Source organism: Rhinoderma darwinii, chromosome 4 (genome assembly GCF_050947455.1).
Source record: "Rhinoderma darwinii isolate aRhiDar2 chromosome 4, aRhiDar2.hap1, whole genome shotgun sequence".
Classification (NCBI taxonomy): Eukaryota; Metazoa; Chordata; class Amphibia; order Anura; family Rhinodermatidae; genus Rhinoderma; species Rhinoderma darwinii.
In genome coordinates this window covers 303913127-303928326 of record NC_134690.1, presented here as the reverse complement: position 1 = coordinate 303928326, position 15200 = coordinate 303913127, and the positions used below count along the sequence as shown (strand labels likewise).

Sequence of the window (15200 nt, the reverse complement as noted above, 5' to 3'; positions counted from 1 at the left end):
AAGGGTGTAGGCAGCAAGTAGTGGAAAAAAAGGTATAGAAAACACACGCTTCACCTTCAACAATTCTTAGCTTATATCGATTGTTGAGCCAAGTAATCCAGACTCCCACACCCATCGCAGGAGAGCAGTAAGAGCTCTATACACATAAGCAATGCCTTCCTTTACACACTGATTTATTACCACAGCTTCTTTCACTGTGGGTTTCCTTCTTCTGCCTGCCTGTGGTGAAATAATGTTCCACAGGCAGATATATTCATAGACGCCTACCAAACTGTGTTTTTATTGAAAAGGCGATCCTATTCCAGTGCATCTTAAATGTAAGTAAATAGATCCGGATAGATATGCGCTCTTGCTTGAAAATCAAGGATAACGTCTTTTTTACAGTTGCACTTTTCATTGTATGATTATATATTATGTGGTTATTATATAGCTATTACATATATTTTCCTTTTTACCTTTTTGTGTTGTATTGTTAAACAATGTGTTGTTGGCTTTTTTGAAAAGATATACAAGATGCACAGTGTCACATAGCAAATCAATTTTCATCATAGTTTTACCACATAGTGGCAGTCATAATACTTTATACAGGCCACTATATAGTTAGTAGGGTACTGTGAGCATTGGGGAAAGCATTGGGTTTAAATATTGTACCAAAAAGACAGACATTGCATGCAGTATCTGAGGTGTACTTGCTTTTCTTTTGTGCTTTTTTGATGTTTGTTTTTTGGATCAAATGAAGTTTTTATCCCCCTGATTGAACAAGTGAAGATTATGTCCTCCTGCTTCCTCAGTGACATTGGGGGAGATTTATCAAGCTGTCTATGGCCCCATGCACATGACCGTTGTTTGCCGGCCGGGTCCCGTCCGTGATCCGTGGAAAGATAGGACAGGTCTTATCTCTCCACGGATCAGAGAGTCGGGTCAGTTTTCACAGACCCGATTCACCTGCTAAAGTGAATGGGTCTGTGAAAACTATCGGATGGCATGAAAAACGGCCATAATGGAACTCGGTCGCGTGTAACTGCACTTCTAGTTAGAATGTCCTTTGTTGCCCATAGCAACCCCACAGCTTTCATTTATTAATGAGCTCAGGTAAAATGAAAGCTGAGCTCTGATTGGCTTCTATGCGGAACAAAGGACATTCTTACTATAAGACAGCTTGATAAATCTCCGCCATTAATTGCAGGTTTTTGTTGCCCTTAAATTAAAATGGATGAACATTTCTTTGAGAAGACACTCCAGCCTATTAGAACTGGTATGAATAAACCCGATGTCATTGAATTCATAAAACAGCACTATTTACTTGAAATGCAATCTGGACAGTGATAACTGTCATCAACCACTGCGTTGGTTCACTCGTCACCAATTTTCTGATGGATATTTTTGGTGTATTTACAAGAACTGTGCGTCATCATAGGTATCCATAAGAAAGGGCTGTTTCTTTGAAAAGTCGCACATCTCTCTGAAAAAGTGGCTACACATTACTTGCCTCTTGTGTTTGGAAACCTCTGAAAAACGGATCAAGTGAAGTATATGTCCCCCTGATTCAAGTGAAGTTTATGTCCATGGGGGACATAATCTTCACTTAATCCTACTTCTCAATATCAGGATGCTGGTCGTTCGTCTGAAACCACCTCTATAGACTCTAGTACATCATTCCCCTCATCTGCCTGCCCAACTCCACTCTGCAGTGGCAGGGAGAAGAGGAACTCCAGGTCAAGGAGACCAAGCGCGTTACCGGGGTAAGGTGGCTATGCACATTAAAGCATACCTAACCTTTCAGAATAAGCTGTCATGTGTGTACATGAGGAATAATACTATTTATGGCCATTATATGACTTGTATCCTGCATTTTTTTTTAGCAGTATTCCTCTCTGTAGGCTCATTCTCTAATTCGCAGTTTTCCCTGAACATGTGGCAGAGCCTAACTGCTATAATGTCTTTTATACACTACACACAGAGAAAAGCAGAATCCTATCTCTAACACATTTATATAGAAGTTTCAGCACCATAAAGGACATCATACAGCAGTAATGAGCAGTGTAGCTGTGAATCCAGCACTGGGGTGAGATATAACACTTACTAATAGCTACAGCAGCGTATCTGAGTGTCTCTCTACCTTTGTTTACCTCCAGCTGCTAACTCCTCTCCTTCCCCTGTCCATAAACTTCTACGGGCAAAATGTAACTTGATCCTTCAGTGAGCTGTGTGATAATCCACAATTTTACTAATGAATTGAGAGTAAATGATCAGTGCAGGAGGCGGGGCAAGAAGTAACTCATAAGTTGAGAAAGAGGCATTTTTCTCTAATAGAATAAAATTTGTAATATATTTTATTTGCTTGTACGATTACTTTTATGCAAAGTTTGTTGAAAGGTTAGTGACCATTTAAAGAGGCTCTGTCACCAGATTTTGCAACCCCTATCTGCTATTGCAGCAGATAGGCGCTGCAATGTAGATTACAGTAACGTTTTTATTTTTAAAAAACGAGCATTTTTGGCCAAGTTATGACCATTTTTGTAATTATGCAAATGAGGCTTGCAAAAGTCCAAGTGGGTGTGTATTAGGTGCGTACATCGGGGCGTTTTTAATACTTTTACTAGCTGGGCGCTGTGAAGAGAAGTAACATCCTCTTCTCTTCAGAACGCCCAGCTTCTGACAGTGCAGATCTGTGACGTCACTCACAGGTCCTGCATCGTGACGGCCACATCGGCAGCAGAGGCTACAGTTGATTCTGCAGCAGCATCAGCGTTTGCAGGTAAGATCGACTTACCTGCAAACGCTGATGCTGCTACAGAATCAACTGTAGCCTCTGGTGCCGATGTGGCCGTCACGATGCAGGACCTGTGAGTGACGTCACAGATCTGCACTGTCACAAGCTGGGCGTTCTGAAGAGAAGAGGATGTTACTTCTCTTCACAGCGCCCAGCTAGTAAAAGTATTAAAAACGCCCCGATGTACGCACCTAATACACACCCACTTGGACTTTTACTTTTAAACACACCCACTTGGACTTTTGCAAGCCTCATTTGCATAACTACAAAAATGGTCATAACTTGGCCAAAAATGCTCGTTTTTTTTAAATAAAAACGTTACTGTAATCTACATTGCAGCGCCTATCTGCTGCAATAGCAGACAGGGGTTGCAAAATCTGGTGACAGAGCCTCTTTAAATAACATCAGATTTTCGCATTAACAGGCACACTCAGCTCATGCATATTTATTTCAATAGGGAGAGGAAAATAAGCCGCTGCCAGACACCTCTGGCAATGGCTTATTTCCCATGTTAACAAAAGATCGGGTATGTTGATCTTCAAAATGCCCGATCTTTCTTTACCCTGATATCTACCGTCAGAAAAAAGTTGGATGGCCCCTATACACATTACATTGTCATCCGATCACGCCGAAATTGGCGGGTTCCGCCGTATTTCCTCTGATGTGTATGGGCAGCTTAATTATAGACTTTTATTATTTTGTGCAAGTGCTACTTGTAGCATAATACAGAACTTTAGGTTGATGACTAACTTTAACAATACAGCTGCTAGAAAAAAACAGCTAAAATTCTAGGTACAACAAAGTTATGTACTGCAACCTTACAACTCACACTTATTTTTCCTACTCTCGTATTTTTAGTACGATCTTGTACCGGTATGTAACACTTGGCTTTATAAAAGTTATAAATAATACATAAACTATTATGTATATGGTGGGTACAAGGACTGTGCTGTGGGACAGGAACACGTCTATTCTATTGAGCTGTAGTCACTGAGATCTCATGCTGGCTAAAAATGCATTAAAAAACACAGGAGAAACACAACATAAAAATAATCTTCCCCCAATGTCACCAAGGAAGCAGGGCGACATAATCTTCACTTGTTCAATCAGGGGGACATAAACGTCACTTGATCCGAAAAGTATTCTAACATTGGTCGTTTCTGGACTCTATTGACATATTGATTTCGCTTAGTCACACATTCAGAAGCTATTTTACAGGTGAAATGAAAAGTTGCCCTAAAATCTCCTTGCACAGTATTTAATCTGTTTTGTTGGTCTAAAAAAATGTGTGTTGTAATTGAATAAAAGAGGAAGCGTGGGATATGTGGTTATTGCTCAGTGATTGTACACTCTGTGTTCTTTTACATTGTTCCTATTGAGTGTAAAACCTCTCTGCAGAATTGATGCATAATTCAAGCCATTGGAGACTTGACAGCTTAAACAATGGGGCATCAATCCAGAGAATGCGTTGGGGCACAGAGACACCCTGGCAGATGTTAGATTCTCCCTTGTTGTTCATTCTGCTGTAGGCAAATCACTTTTTTAGCAACTGAAGTTCCAAAGCATCATTCTCTATTAGAAGCTAAAGAAAGAGGCGGCTTTTGGCTGCCAAACCAGTTTGAGAAGCAGCCTATCACATATCAGGTAAACACTTATTAGGTACTCTGCTGGATCACATGTGTGGGAACAAGGCTTTGATACACCTCCCAAGTAAATGTATACAATAGGAGCGAGCATATCATGCTCCTTTTCGAAAATTGTTGTTCATATTGTTTGCATGACTTTGCATAAGCATCAAATACAGTTTCTATGCGTTATGTGCAGTGTATGCATCAGCTGCACAGATCACTATTAGCAGGGCCAGGCTTAGTGGTGTGTGCGACCTGTGCCATTGTACTCCAGCAGCTGGTTTAAGAAGCACCCGAGCCCGGCGACTCAGCAGCCACCTTTCTGCCCGGGCGCTTCTTCACTCAATGGCGTCGCTACCACTGCGCCCTTGCCGACATCAGGGGAAACTCCTGAAGCGGAATCCCCGTCCGCAGCTTTGCCGACACTGTGACTGGGCATTCCACTTTAGGAGAAGCCAGTGACATCAGGGGCTACCCAGGGGGCTGTGTGGCACTAGTTACAAGCGGGCTGTGTGGCACTACATACAAGGGGGCTGTGTGGCACTACCTATAAGGGGGTTGTGTGGCACTCCCTACAAGGGGGTTGTGTGGCACTACCTACAGGGGGCTGTGTTGCACTACCTACAAGGGGTGTTGTGGCACTATCTACAGGGGGCTGTGTGGCACTATCTACAGGGGGAATCTGTGAGTGGCGGACTGATGGTCATTTTACTGTGAGTGGGGGCTGATGGTCTTCAAGTGGTTTCCACCTCTGAGCTCCAATTGAAGTCAATAGGAGGCAGAAAATACCTGCGGCGCTCGTTTGGTGCTTTTTTTGCCTGCGTCTTTTGCATTAGCTTCAACGGCTTAAAAAAAAAAACGCAAAAAAGAAAAGGTCAAACAACGCTGTTAATTCAAAATCTGCTTCAAAATTCCAAAGGAATTTTGAGGCTGATTTTTTATTTTTTTTGCCTTACAAAAACAAGAGTGTAGTTCTTGTTTTTAGGCGTTTTCTGACTTTCTCAACTTTTTTTGGTAGCGGTGCCCTGAGGACATTTTAATTTTCTGTGGTGCCTCGAGTCCGAAAATGTTGGGAAACTGTACTAGGCTACAGGATCACGCCGGCCTACGCAAGCAGCTCGTCGTGGAGCAGCTCAGTTCGTCGAGGGAACGGGGCCTAGGTAAGTACAATTATTTTTTGGTGGGGCACTGTCTACAAGGGGGAGGTGGGGGGCTATATGGCACGATCTACAAGGAAGAGGTGGGGGATTATGTTACTGTTTACAGGGAGGCTGTATGGCACTATCTACAAGGGGGAGCTGTGTGGCAGCCATGGGAGGGGGACATTATGTCAGGGATCATTACTATGTATATTGTCTGAAAAATATTATCCTCACATATATGTATATACATTTCAGTTCTTTGTGTAATATACTGATATATATAACAAGTTCTTTGTTCATGTCGGATACACCTATGGAAGACACCGCCCCCTGGAATGCAAAGAGGAGTGTGCAGAAGAATGTATAGGAAAACTTATAGGGAGGAGCATGTGTCTTCTCTGTGTGTGTTTCTTTGTTCTGAATAAAGTTCAGTTCCTCCTGGCTGACATTGAAGCTGTACCTCAGACATTTGTGTGGTGTACTTCTCTCCAGGCATGCCTTCAGCTTTCAATTTACAGAGGTGGTTATTCGGTGTGAAATACGGACCTGACAATTATACTGTGTGGGGGCCACAAAGCGGACATTATACTGTGAAGGGGTACTACAGGGGGCAATATACTGTGTGTGCCACTTAGGGGGCATAATACTGTGTGGGCTCAATTAGAGGACAAAATACTGTGTCCTTTAAGGGGTTATAATATATTCTATTATTAGATATTATTATTATACTGTATGGGGGGTACTAAAGGAGCATTATACTGTGTGGTGGCACTATATAGGGCATTATATTGTGGAGGGCATTATACTTATTTTTCTGTGGTATTTTTTTTTATCAAGGGGGTGGGGTGCCGAATGATAATTTCGCACCGGGCGCCATCTATCCTAAGGCCGGCCCTGGCTATTAGGTCCCATTGTAGATGCATCCTAATGCAAAAAAACACAATGCACTCCCAGGAGAGCTGTAGTTAAAATGTGGTACTATAGGTTAAAGCATGCCCTGTGCAAACAATTGGACAATGATCACTTCCCTTCACTGTGTTGGCCGGGGTGAATAGGAACTTATTCTTCTTAACTTCTGCAGAAAGACCAAAATAATTCCCCTTTAAGAAAGTTTGTTTGAGCTTGTGAACTTTTCTTGGGGCTGTTTTGGTAAAAAAAAATAGATTGAGAAAGTCAGAAGTTTAACTATAGAATGGTTTCTGACTAGAGGCTAAATAGAATTTACCTTCATTTATTGTGTGTCAGATTTGCATGCTGGAATGTTCTTGTGCAGATACATGTATTGGTGAAGAATGTAATGTTATAAGAGGACTTAAAGGGGTTGTCCCAAGTTGATAAATGGTGCTAGTTAGCTCCCCCATGTAAAAATAAGAAGAATTCTAATTACCTGTCCGTCGTCCAGCGATGTCGTTTTCTTGATATCGTTGATTGAAGTTGCGGTCTGTCCCTCTTTGTATCCTGCTCGTTGCCTAGGTTCCCGGCCACCGCTATTTACCTTTAGCGGTGGCCGCGCATGCGTAATGACATCCTCTGCGTCCGGAGCAGAGGATGTCATTTACTCATGAACGCGCATCTCGGCGCATGCGCAGGAGATGCAAGGAGATGAAGTGGAAGGCACCCGTCGGGAGAAGTCTGCGCTCCGCTAAAGGTAAGTGTGTGTGTGTGTGTGTGTGTGTGTGTCTGTGTTTGTGTATATATGGGTGTGTTTGTGTATATGTGTGTGTGTTTATGTGTGAGTGTATATATGGGTGTATTTGTGTGTATATGTTTGTGTATATTTTTGTGTTTGTGTATATTTGTGTGTGTGTATATATGGGTGTGTTTGTGTATATGTTTGTGTGTGTGTGTGTTTTTGTATATGTGTGGGTTTGTGTATGTGTTTGTGTATATATGGGTGTGTTTGTGTACATATGTTTGTGTGTATATGTTTGTGTGTATATGTGTGTGTGCTTTTTTGGTGTGTTTATGTGTGTGTGTTTGTGTATATATGGGTGTGTTTGTGTATATGTGTGTGTGTGTATATATGGGTGTGTTTGTGTATATATGTATATGTTTGTGTATATGTGGGTTTGTTTGTGTACATGTGTTTGTGTATATGTTTGTGTGTGTGTTTATGTGTGTGTGTGTTTGTGTATGTGGGTGTGTTTGTGCATATGTTTGTGTGTATATGTTTGTGTGTTTTTGTATATGTATATGTGTGTATATGTGTGTGTTTGTGTATATATGGGTGTGTTTGTGCATATGTGTATATGTATGCATATGTGTGTGTGTATATGTGTGTGTGTGTTTGTGTATATATGGGTGTGTTTGTGCATATGTGTATAGGTTTGTGTGTATATGTTTGTGTGTGTTTTTGTATACGTGTGTGTTTGTGTATATGTGTGTGTGTTTGTGTATATATGTGTGTGTGTATATGTGTGTGTGTATATGTGTGTGTGTGTATATGTGTGTGTGTATATGTGTATGTGTGTGTTTGTGTAATATATGGGTGTGTGTTTATATGTGTTTGTGTATATGTTTGTGTGTGGTTGTTTGTGTGTGTGTAGGTGAGTATAAGTATCGGTATTGTTCACATTGCTAACTTTTTTTTAATGTTGTTGCAGATTTTGATGTACCGATTGGACTACGTCTTTCGATTCGTTGGACTACTGCGTAGATCTACGTTTTTTCACATTTTAATAAAATGGTTAACGAGGGTTTTGTTGGGGATTTCTTATTTCAATAAAAAAAAATTGTCTTTGTGTTTTTTTTTCAAACTTTATTAGTGCCTAGATAATGGTAGTTGGCTGATTGACAGCGTCCATTATTAAGGCGGTACTTAGTGTTAGCCGGTGCAGAGGCTAGCACTAACCACTCATTATTACCCCGGTACCCACCACCACCAGGGGTGCCGGGAAGAGCTTGGTACGATCCAGTACCCGACCATCTGTTGTGATGGTCGGGTACTGGGGCGGCCGTAGGCTGGTATTATGAGGCTGGGAAGGGCCAAAAACAGTGGACCTTCCCACCCTTGTAATGCTAGGCTGCTGCTGCTGTGTTGTATCGGGCTGGTTATAAAAATGGGGGGGACCCCCACGTCGTGTTTTTGTAAAATTTAACAATAGACGTTGGGTCCCCCACATTTTTAATAACCAGCCATATACAAGGCCGCAGCAGTCTGCCATTACACGGGTGGGAGGGGCCACTGGTTTAGTACATTCCCAGGCTAATAACACTGTGTTTGTGGCTGGTTATGATAAATTGGGTGGAACCCCATGTCTTTTTAATAAAAATAATAAATAAATAATAAAAAAAAATGACGTGGGGTCCCCCCCATTTTTATAACCAGCCAGATACAACACAGCAGCAGCAGCCTAGCATTACAAGGGTGGGAAGGTCCACTGTTTTTGGCCCTTCCCAGCCTCATAGTACCAGCCTGCGGCCGCCCCAGTACCCGACCATCACAACAGATGGTCGGGTACTGGATCGTACCCAGCTCTTCCCGGCACCCCTGGTGGTGGTGGGTACCGGGGTAATAATGGTGTTTAGTGTTAGCCTCCGCACCGGCTAACACTAAGCCTCCCCTTAGTAATGGACCTTGTCACTCAGACAGCGGCCATTACTAAAGTGGTAGTAATAAAACTTGAAAAGAAAAGACAAAGATATAGATAAAATATTTTATTGAAATAAAGCACCCCCAACACAACCCTCATTAACCATTTTATTGATGAAAAAAAACACGTCATCTAAGTAGTCCTCGAAACCGACGTAGTCCAAACACCAAACCTGTAAAAAATCAAAAATATAAAAAAAAAAATGAAATAAAACATGTCGTAGGCTTACTTTCACTTTCATGTGTGATACTGACTGTTATACCATGTATAGAAGCCTGTGGCAAAGTTGGCTTAGATACAGGGTGCCAGCAGACAGTATCATACATGGCCATACAGACATATATACAAACAAACATACATACATACATGCAAACATACATGCACGTATACACATACAAACATGACAACATACATACATGAAAACATACATACAAACATACATACATGCAAACATACCTACATGAAAACACATACATGAAAACATACACACATACAAACATGACAACATACATACATACATGCAAACATACATACATGAAAACATACATACATGCAAACATACATGCACATATACACATACAAACATGACAACATACATACATGAAAACACATACATGAAAACACAAACATGACAACATACATACAAGAAAACATACATACGTGCAAACATACATACATGAAAACATACATACATGCAAACATACATGCACATATACACATACATGCACATACATACATACATACATACAAGCAAATATACATACAAGCAAACATACATACATGCAAACATACATACATACAAGCAAGCAAGCATACATACATACATACATACATACATACAAGCAAACATACATACAAGCAAACATACATGCACATATACATGCACATATACACATACAAACATGCAAACATACATACATACATACAAGCAAACATACATACAAGCAAACATACGTATATGCAAACATACATACATGCAAACATACATACAAGCAAACATACATACAAGCAAACATACATACAAGCAAACATACATACATGCAAACATACATACATACATACATACAAGCAAACATACATACCTACAAGCAAACATACATACAAGCAAACATACATACAAGCAAACATACATACAAGCAAACATACAAGCAAACATACATACAAGCAAACATACAAACATACATACATACATACAAGCAAGCATACATACATACATACAAGCAAGCATACATACATACATACAAGCAAACATACATACAAGCAAAAATACATGCACATATACACATACATGCACATATACACATACAAATATGCAAACATACATACAAGCAAACATACATACAAGCAAACATACATACATGAAAACATACATGCACATATACACATACATGCACATATACACATACAAACATGACAACATACATACGAGAAAACATATACATACATACACACATACATACATACATACATACCAACATACATAACAACATACATTCAAAAATAAACTCACCTAAGACGTTCCCACGAAGAGCTGAACGGTCCCGTCACTTTTCTTCTCCCATTCACAATAACAGAGCGGTGGGCGCAGATGAAGTAATCACGTGGGCCTGATATGATTACGTCATCTGCGCCACAACGCATTGTTACTATGAATGCGAGCGGCGCCAAGAAGAAGGAAGATGGCAAGTGACGGGACCGTTCAGAGCGCCGTTAGAACGTCTTAGGTGATTATTATTTTATTTTATATATTTTTAGTTGTTCGCCGGATGCTGATGCAGCACCGATGCAGCGGGTACAAAAATGTAGTGACAGGGTGGGGGAGGGAAAAGTGGCTTGCCGAAACGGGGTGAATGTAGTGTAGTGTAGTGTACAGTACATTCACGGTAAGTTCGTCTCAATCGGGCTTACCATGCCCGCTTGAGACGAACATTCTCCCGATGTTGCTAGAACTACAGTATCTAGCAACATCGGGAGCGCGCACACTGCAGAGCGGAGCGGCTTGATTGACATCGAGCCGCTCACGCCCCTTTTTAGAAAAGATAACCAGCACTTGCTGAGTTATCAAGTGTAAAAAAAAGGCACTTAGGAAATGAATTTTAAATTTTTTTTAACACCAAATGTTTTAAAATTCATTTCCTGCTTAGAATGTATAAAAAAAAAAATTTGAGTCAACTTGGGACAACCCCTTTAAGGTGTAGTTTATTTATTTACCCTTCTTTACTCTGATGGCTTTGTAATTCATATTGCTGCATACTATTAATTCACTGACTCAATTCTTCAGCAGAAAGCTGCCACAGACTGGGTATTACAGCAGATATGTTCAACAAACACCTATCCATTGTAATGTGACGGGCACAGTATTAACACTGCCAGCAATGTGATGCCCAGAGCCAACTACTTGTGTGACATAGCCTTTACAGCATAGAAACATGTATTCTTTAAAAAGGAATACATATTTTGACATGTCATACAGACCAGTAAGGATTTGATATTGTGTGGTCTTTGAGATGAGACTCCCAATAATTCCATAAATGCAGATGGTTGAAGTTCTTAAAAAAGGAGTCCCTTGAGCTATGTGAAGATCTTCCATCATGAAGAAGACAGACATAGAGCAGATTAACTAAGACTGGCGTTTCATAAAAAAAGAGGCGATGGGGCATAAAAGGGCCAAAGGTCACAATTTTGAACACAAATTGCAACTTTTGAGCCTAAATGCGACTTTGTGAGGTTGATGAATCCCCTCCCCCCCCATAGAGTTTACTATATGTGCTTTGTGTCCGAACAAGCTGGGCATATACAAACCGCTCCTGGGACCTAATGCAAAATCTGTAACAGTGCCGCCCTACTCTTATGTGCCATTAATATTACTGGTGGCGTCTTATGTGGTAGAGGGGCCCAAACACCAGGGCCCAGGAGGATCTGCAACCTCTGCACCCCCTATACTTTTGACCCTGTCTCTGAATTCCCAAGGTTTGTTCTCAGGTGACTAGATTGTTATAGATGAATAAATATAAGTGCACACAGTCCATTTTATTTATATTGAATTGGAGAAGCTCATTAAATGCCATGTTTTACAAAATACAGTACATCACCACCGTTCCCTACATTAGCAATCGAGGCTTTTTGTAATAAAAATGAAACATGTTGGGTTTCAAGAAAACAGTCACACGTGTACAATGCACAAGATTTATTTTCTGTTTTTTTTTTAAATCTGATAATGATGTGACAACCTCGATGTGCCACCTATACTGATTAATATTTGATATGGGATCTATAAATATTGTAACTGTACAGCTGTGTGATTATACGCATTCACTGGAATATTTATTGAATTGTGGGGATTTTTCATTTTTATTTTTAACCATTACATATGTTTAGTCATATCCAGTCCTCATAAGAGCAAGAGATAAACATGGTTTTGTTTCTCATTGTTAACATGTCTGAGATTCCCGTATGCAAATATAAAAATGGGAGAATTGAAAGGATTTTCCTGTTTTTAGTAAATATAACACCAATGTTGTATAATAAAAAACAGTTTCTTTCAAGTCTGTTTGCACAGTTTGCTGTGATGTGTTTTTATGTTAAAAGGTTAAGTTTTGATAATGGTGTGAATTTGTGGGGTTAGACAGGAGACATTTTGTGTCGTTGTCAGAGATTCTTTTTCTGTTCTACTATTTTAACCAGCACTTTCACAGTTCATGGTGGTATCTGAAATGTCTATGTACAGGTAAAGTTCTTGTTCACGGTACCATGGCAACAGTTTCAAGTGTTGACTGGCCTACATACTCGTGATATTCACTGAAGGTCCTTGCCTAATTACATTATACCATATATGAGAAGACATTATATTGGAATTGCATATATCATAGGGAACTCCTGACACTAATATCCTATACGTTATGATTCTGGTATTTCCTACATTCTATAACAGAACTTTCTATTTTGTCGGCAAGACTGAAGGACCTATTTATATGATTCTAATCATGGAGCATCTACATTGTTATAGGTTTAAAACCCAGGACAAATAAGACACTGACATCACCTCATACATTTCCGCCATGAACTGAGTTATGTATATTTTACTTACTTTGTTCAGTGCTGGCTGTTCTCCAGTCTTAGGCTAGTAGTACACAATGCTTAAAATCACAATTGCAGTTAATTCTTCATAGAGCATAATAAAAAAAATTCATGCAACTGTATCTGTATGTAATTTTGCAGCCCAGGCAAAGTATTATCAATCCGCTACAGTTTTTGCATAGCTAAAAAATGTCACGCAACAGCTGCACAATATGCATAATACATATATAATAATCTATATCTTCGCTTACCAGGCACAGCGCCGTACACTTCCGTAAAGGCTGTGCCTGGGATTGCAGTTTCCTGCAGTTCGATCCATTCACTTGAAAGAGGCCGCGGTGTTCGTAGCTGCAACACCTTCAGACAGGTGATTAATGGAGTGCTGGGAGTTGGACACCCACCAAACCGTGATAGGATTGACCCATGATAGGCCATCAATAGAAAAGTCTCGGAGAACACATTTACACCGTGTTCCAAATTATTATGCACATTGGATTTAAGTGTCATATACATTTAATTATTAGTTTTTCAATTAAACTCATGGATGGTATTGTGTCTTAGGGCTCTTTGGATCATTGTAATCAATCTCAGACACCTGTGATAATTAGTTTGCCAGGTGTGCCCAATCAAAAGAAAACTACTTAAGAAGGACGTTCCACATTATTAATATTTCAAGAAAACTTAAGCAGGATCATCGTACTGTGAAAAGATTTGTGGCTGATTCAGAGCACAGACGGGTTCGTTCAGATAAAGGCATAATGAGGAAGGTTTCTGCTAGACAAATCAATAGGATTAGAAGAGCAGCTGCTAAAATGCCATTGCAAAGCAGCAAACAGGTATTTGAAGCCGCTGGTGCCTCTGGAGTCCCGCGAACCTCAAGGTGTAGGATTCTCCAGAGGTTTGCAAGTGTGCATAAAGCTATTATTCGGCCACCCCTAAACAATTCTCACAAGCAGAAACGGTTGCAGTGGGCTCAGAAATACATAAAGACTAATTTTCAAACCGTGTTGTTTACTGATGAGTGCCGTGCAACCCTGGATGGTCCAGATGGATGGAGTAGTGGATGGTTGGTGAATGGCCACCATGTCCCAACAAGGCTGCGATGTCAGCAAGGAGGTGGTGGAGTAATGTTTTGGGCTCGAATCACGGGGAGAGAGCTGGTAGGCCCCTTTAGGGTCCCTGACAGTGTGAAAATGACCTCTGCAAAGTACGTAGAGTTTATGACTGACCACTTTCTTCCGTGGTACCAAAAAGAAGAACCGTGCCTTCCGTAGCAAAATTATCTTCATGCATGACAATGCACCATCTCATGCTGCAAGGAATACCTCTGTGTCATTGGCTGCTATGGGCATAGAAGGAGAGAAACTCATTAGTGGCCCCCATTTTCCCCTGACCTCAACCCTATTGAGAACCTTTGGAGCATCCTCAATCAAAATATCTTTGAGGGTGGGAGGCAGTTTACATCAAAACAGAAGCTCTGGGAGGCTATTCTGACATCCTGCAAAGATATTCAAGCAGAAACTGTCCAAATACTCACAAATTCAATGGACGCAAGAATTGTGAAGGTGATATCAAAGAAAGGGTCCTATGTTAACATGTAACGTGGCCTGTTAAGTTATTTTTTTATTGAAAGAGCTTTTGATTTCTGTAAATATGACCTCCTGATGCTGCAAATTCAACAAATTACCATTTTAGTTCTTTTTACAACCTTTAAAATGTTTTGATCTCTGTTGTGCATAATAATGTGAAACAGTGCATTTTGAGTTTTTTACTTACTTAAAAAAAGTCTGTTATAATTAGGAGATTTGTTCAATAAAATTCGCATTATACTCCAACGGTTGATGGCTTGAAGATTATACTGACTGTCACTTGCATCGACTATTTAGGAAAATCAGCGAAAAATAACATTTGCATAATAAGTTGGAACGCGGTGTAGGTTGGTTGTTTATCACATAGTTTCCCAACAGCGTGACTCATACTCTAGGAG

The 15200-nt window shown here is 40.3% G+C and overlaps 1 protein-coding gene across 2 annotated transcripts in view; it reads left to right on the top strand.

Moving 5' to 3' along the window:
- The window catches only part of TIAM2 (TIAM Rac1 associated GEF 2), a 393945-nt gene that overhangs the window by 122106 nt on the left and 256639 nt on the right, over positions 1 to 15200 (top strand). The window contains exon 1 of one of the 2 annotated variants that reach the window (XM_075862682.1): positions 10773 to 10860. The exons of the other annotated variant lie outside the window; for it this stretch is intronic. The gene's annotated coding sequence lies outside the window, so the exon portion shown is untranslated. Of the gene's footprint in view, positions 1 to 10772; positions 10861 to 15200 lie in introns of those variants that run through there. 2 annotated transcript variants of the gene reach the window in all.